The sequence below is a fragment of the Jatropha curcas genome, chromosome 10 (genome assembly GCF_041381405.1).
Source record: "Jatropha curcas cultivar XTBG-Jc1 chromosome 10, XTBG_Jcur_1.0, whole genome shotgun sequence".
Classification (NCBI taxonomy): domain Eukaryota; kingdom Viridiplantae; phylum Streptophyta; class Magnoliopsida; order Malpighiales; family Euphorbiaceae; genus Jatropha; species Jatropha curcas.
In genome coordinates, this window is record NC_143160.1 from 16,373,172 (window position 1) to 16,379,171 (window position 6,000).

The following is a 6,000-nucleotide window of genomic DNA, read 5'->3' on the forward strand; positions in this document are numbered from 1 at the left end:
TGCTAAACTATTTTAACACTTTATTAACATATGTGGATTTAGATAATCTTAGCAGCCTATCGAATCCATCCATATAGATTTTAATACCAAGTATATAAGCAACTCTCTAATGGAGAAGTTCTTGGATTACCAAACTGTTGGCTCAAGGGTCAAATACTAATCTCGAGATTTTGATGATTAAAACAAGATAAATTATATAAATTATATTATTTGTGCTAATAATATCTTATGCAGAATACATATGGAAAGTAATAAATGAACAAGGCAAGTCCTACAAATTCAAGGATTATGAAGACATTCGAAGACCCTAGTGGTTAGACTTTTAGGATTCATTGTAGGATAGAGAGAACATTCAATTATAAGTACAAAAATCAATTTTTTCTCTCAACAAAATTATTTTTCGAAAATATTTCTTCAAAACAAAATCTTTTTGTTCCTTGATTTTACGTTAAAATTGTTTTTCGAACTCTCTTAAGATTCGAAATATTAAAATTACCTAAATCAAAGAGACTTTGTCTCTAGTAATTTTGGTAACAAGAATAAAGATCTTATGTACTTCATTTTCAGAAACAAAATTTTTTTAAGATCCAAGAATCTTGATTTATTTTCTTACCTAAACGAAGAAAGATCTTATTTTAATTCGTTTTGGTAAGTAAATCTCTTCGAACAAGATTTATTCAAATAATTGCTTTCAAAAATCTTTATTTTAAAGGAAAGAAAGATTGTCTCTTATTTACTTACCAAAAAGATAGAATATTGACTTAAAATTTTTGGTAACAAAGATTTCCATATCTTCTAAATAAGGAAAGTCAATATTCTAATTTGAAAAAGAGATTTTCACTTTCTAAAAACGAGAGTCACAGACCTCTCTATAAAAAGGCATTTTTGTTCTTGAAAAATGTGAAAGAAAGAGTTTTTGTTTTAAGAGTATTCATCCATTGATCATATCTTTTATCTCTCAAAACTTACTTACCCCCTTATTTCTTTTCATCTTTATACTTTACGTTTTTATCTTTAAAAGAGAAAAGAAATTTTATAACAACTTCTTTTGAAAAAACAGTTTTGTTTTCTAAACGATTTTCTAATCTGAAAAACTGTTTTTCCTGTGCTTATATTTGCATTTCTATCTGTCTATTTAGATTCTGTAATCTTTAGTAGACAGGTCTTTATTTGATAAACATGTGTGTAATAGCTTAGGTGAGAAGCTATTGTGAAATAGGTTATCAAACAACCTTCTCCGTGAGAGAGATTCTAATGTCTTGAATTGAGTTTCTGTACTCTGCCAAAAACAAAAAGGGTTGAGGTTAACTAGAACCTTTGGAAAATCTAGTGGGACAAAAGGTAGATCTAGGTGTTGATCTATTGCCTTGTACTGTTGGTTTGTCTCTTACCCTTGAAAAGAGATAACATAGTTGATGATCTCAAGATGAGTTTTGGGGAGTGGATGTAGGCGAGTTAGTGCCGAACCACTACAAATCACTGTGTTGATCTTTTTATTTTCTGAAGTTCTGCTTGATAATATTTTACTCACACTTCTGTTTATACTTTAGAAATGCTAAAGTTGTTAATAGTTTTGATGTTCTAAAACTGAAATAAGCTTTATATTTTCTGAACATTAGAACTCTGGATTTCTGCTAAGTGAATATACCAAGTTGTAAATGGTTCTTCTATTTTCAGTATATTTCACTGTTTGGATTTCTAATCAGTTTTCTAAACTTGATCAAAACTTTGTGAAGCAGTTTAGATTTCAATAACTGTCTCTCACACAATCTTTTATGTTTTTCTAAACTTTATGAGGAAGTTCTAATCTCGATAGCTTTCCGTCATAAAGCAGTTTTGATATTAAATAAGACACTGTGAAGCAGTTCTAATTGATAGCTGCACTTCGCAAAGTCTTTCTATTTTCTCTGAATAGAACATTGTGAGGTAGTTCTAATCTATAACTTATTTTCACAAGTTCATTAATTTTCTACTGCAAATAGAATTCTGAGTCTTGTTTTAAAGGTTAAATTTTTATTTTTAGAAAACCTAATTCACCCCCTCTTGGGTTGTGCCATACATATACGGGACCCACACAAACTTTTATAGTAGTAGAATGTAATTTCCTATTATTAATATATTATTAACATACAAAATAAGAAATATCATTCCGCTCATATTGTCCTTCTTATACACATAAAGATCATTCACATTTTTAATGTAATCAAACTATTTTGATTATTTCATTAAAATGGATATTCTCATTCCGCAAAGGCTTGCTTAAGTCTACCAATGGACTTTTGCAGTCTGCTTACTATATTAGGAAATTCTTTTGATTCAAAAATCATCAGATTTGTTCTTTAAGAATACAGTTTTGACATCAATATGAAGAATTTCATAATCATAATATTTTGCAATTGCAAGTAAAATGTCAAACATTTCTCCTTTATATTTGTTATATTCGAGTCTCCACAAGAAGGTTCAATCTTTGTAGGAGCACAACTCATCCTAACAAATTTACACGGTGGTTCTTTAACCAATGTATTTTGACTGTTAATCTAATGTAACAATATTTTGTTCTAGTTCCATCTTTAATGTTTATTTGAGGTTCTTGAACTTTTCAAGTTCTACCAGGCTCCCACTGCTTCCTTTAAGGATAAATACCTTTTCCAGAAAGGTAGCATGTTTTGAGATAAAAATTTTTCTCTCAATAGGATGGTTGAAATAATATCCAATAATTTCTTTTGGATATCCCACAAACTTACATTTGTTTGATTTAGTTTATGGCTTATCAGATTCCAAAGGCTTCATATAGGCGTGTTGGTCCACATCTTATATGAAATTTTAACAATAGATTTGGACGGAACTCTATTCAGAAGGTATATCGCATTATTAAGGCATATCCTTAAAAGGATGAAGATAATTCTGTAAGACTCATCATGGATCGTACTATATCTAATAAGGTACAATTCACATTTTCTAATAGATAATCTTGAAATGCCTAACTTAAGTATTTTTCGCCTCAATCAGATCGAAGTGATTTAATACTTTTAGTTAGTTTCTCAACTTTATTTTTGAACTCCTTAAACTTTTCAAAAATTCATATTTGTGTTTTGTAATATATATACACACAACCATATATAGTATCATCAGTAAATATAATGAAATATTCACATCTAATTATGGCATGGGCAGTAATTGGTCAACATACATCTGAATTTATTAGGTCCAATAATTCTTTTGACCTTTCATATTTTCACGTAAAGGGTGTTTTAGTCGTTTTACCCATTAAACAAGATTCACAAGTTTCATATGATTCATAATAAAAGAGGTTCAAAGTAACCTTCTTTATACAACTTAGTGATTCTTGTTTCTTTGATATGAGCAAGTCTATAATGCCAAAGATATAACAAGTTTTATTATCTATTTTGAGATTTCTTGCTGTTTATGTTGATGAGGAGCCTATCAATAGAAAAATTATAGAAATCATATGTATTGATTCCAGTTTCATAAAATATATTTATTATAAAAAGAACAAATATTGTTCTTAAGAACAAAATATGAATCCATTGTTCAACAATTGAAACTGAAACAACGTTTCTACTAAGTACTAAAATAAAATAATAATTATTTATTTCTAATACTCAACCAAAATATGTTCCTACAGCTAATGCAGTAACCTTAGCTCCACAAGCTACATGTAGGTCCATCTTTCCTTAAATTTTCTACTAATCTTTGGTTCCTGCACGTTATTAATATGACAATCATATTAAGTATCTAATACCCAAGAACTAAACTAAAAGGGTTAATTCCAATCATAAACATACTTGAAGCAGAAGCTTCTACAAGCTTCTTTGCTTTCACAGTCGTAAGATATTCCCTACAATTCCTCCTCCAGTGGCCATCTTTGCCACAGTGGTGGCAAGTACCCTTTTCTTTAGTCACACCTCCATTGGCCTTCAGTGCCTTCTTCTTGTTCTACTTCTTCTTGGGTTTTTTTCTTAACCTTAGAAGACTAAACTAGAAGTATAGGCGTTGTATCCTTCTTAAAGGCTCCTTCAGTAATGATAAGTATACCAAGCAACTCAGGTAAGAAAGCATCTAGCTTGTTCATATTAAAATTCATAATAAAATATGAATAGCTGGGTGGTAAGGACTGTAAGACTAAGTTAATACTCAGCTCATGGTCCATGGCAATGCCCAATTGGCCCAATTTTTCAATATAGCCAATCATCTTTAGAATGTGAATAAGAATTGAAGAGCCTTCTTCCATCTTACAGCAGAATAATGCCTTAGAGGTCTCATACCTCTCAGACCTAGCTTGTGAGTCAAACAGCTCCCTAAGATACAAGATAATGGAGCGAGAATCCATATTCTCATGTTGCTTTTGAAGCTCAAAACTCATGCTGGCTAACATCACACATGTTGCCTGCTCATCATCATCAGTATGACGAATGAAGTTATTTCTTTCTTCTTTAGTAGCATCATTAGCGAGAAAATCAGGTTTGTTTTTGCCAAGGACATATAACCTATTTTCTTGCTTAAGAACAATTCTCAGATTACAATACCAGTCAATAAAGTTGGTCCGGTCAGTTTATTAGCATCAAGTATGCTACGCAGGAATAAGTTATTACTCATGATGATAATTGATCTACAAATAAAGAGATATCAAGTATTAATTTCATGCAATACTAAATTAAATAAGATAATCAATTTTAATTTAGGTCTCCTACTATTTTATTCAAATTAATAGCCCTTTCTATTAATTCGAGAAATCTAGCATTTAGATCTCCTAGCAGGCTAAGATCCCAATTAACCCATATAACCTTGGGTTTGCCCAACAAGTTATATTGAATTAATTTAGGTAGATAATATTGCTTATCAATCACATCTATATGTGACTCTTAGATCAATTAGATGACAACTTGAAACAACCTGAAAATTTATTTTTAGAGACTTTTCATTTAAAAATTAAATTGTTAATTCTTCCAATGGGATTATTTAATAAAATTTAAGGGAAATATAAGTTATATTTGTTAAATCAAACCTTTAAAAACCAATTTAAACTTATTAAAACTTTCAAAACAAGAGAAAACCAATTAAAATCAAACAAAATCCATGATGCTTTCTTTTCGACTTTCCATTGCCGCTCCAACCAACCAGCGATAAGGGCAGCTTGTCCCTGCCGTAGCCTTATTGCCATTTCTCTCTCTCTCTCTCTCTCTCTCGTTCTCTCCCTTCTTTCGTTTCGGGCAAGCGCAGCAACCGCAGGAGACATGATCGGGAAATCGCCTCTCTTGCTCCTTAACCTTCCGACGACTCTAATCTCTCACTCGTCGATGAAGAAGCCCTGACCTCTCTCTCTCTCTCTCTCTCTCTCTCTCTCTCTCTCTCTCTTCATTTCCAGTAGCTCAGCTAACGCAAAGGGCTGCTTGCGTTTCGATTGGGCAGTAGCGCCATCAGCGCTCTTTCTCGATTTTCCAGCAAGGTTATCCACCACTCGACGAAACCAGCTCACCTCCCATCGCCAGCTCCTCACCACCGCTACTCCGGCAACTCCCCTTCCTATTTTTGGTCAAGTTAGAGGAGGCAGTAGCTGTGTTGGTGCTTAGTTCCGCCGGTCATTTTTAACCAGAAAATTCTTATTTCCAGCTTGTTTTAAGCTAGGTAAACAATGTTTCAATCCTTTTAGACTTATTTCATGATTTCTTTGATTTGGATTATAGGATTTGGTGAATAAATTGTATTAGCATAACATGAGCTCTAGATACCACTATTTATATAATTATTTTAGAAATGATTGAATTAATTTCTTTCTAGCTATAATTAAAACATGTTTTGATGAGTATTTTGGTAGGAATAAAGTAATATTAGTCTTGAAATGGATATGAGTTGATGGTGGCAGTCTCTAGCTATAAGAGATCATGGTTTTACTGAATTAAGTTCGTATTCAGTAATAGAAATATGTTATTCATAATTATTGTTAATATAAGGGTTCCAGTCTAGTGATCAAGATGGAAA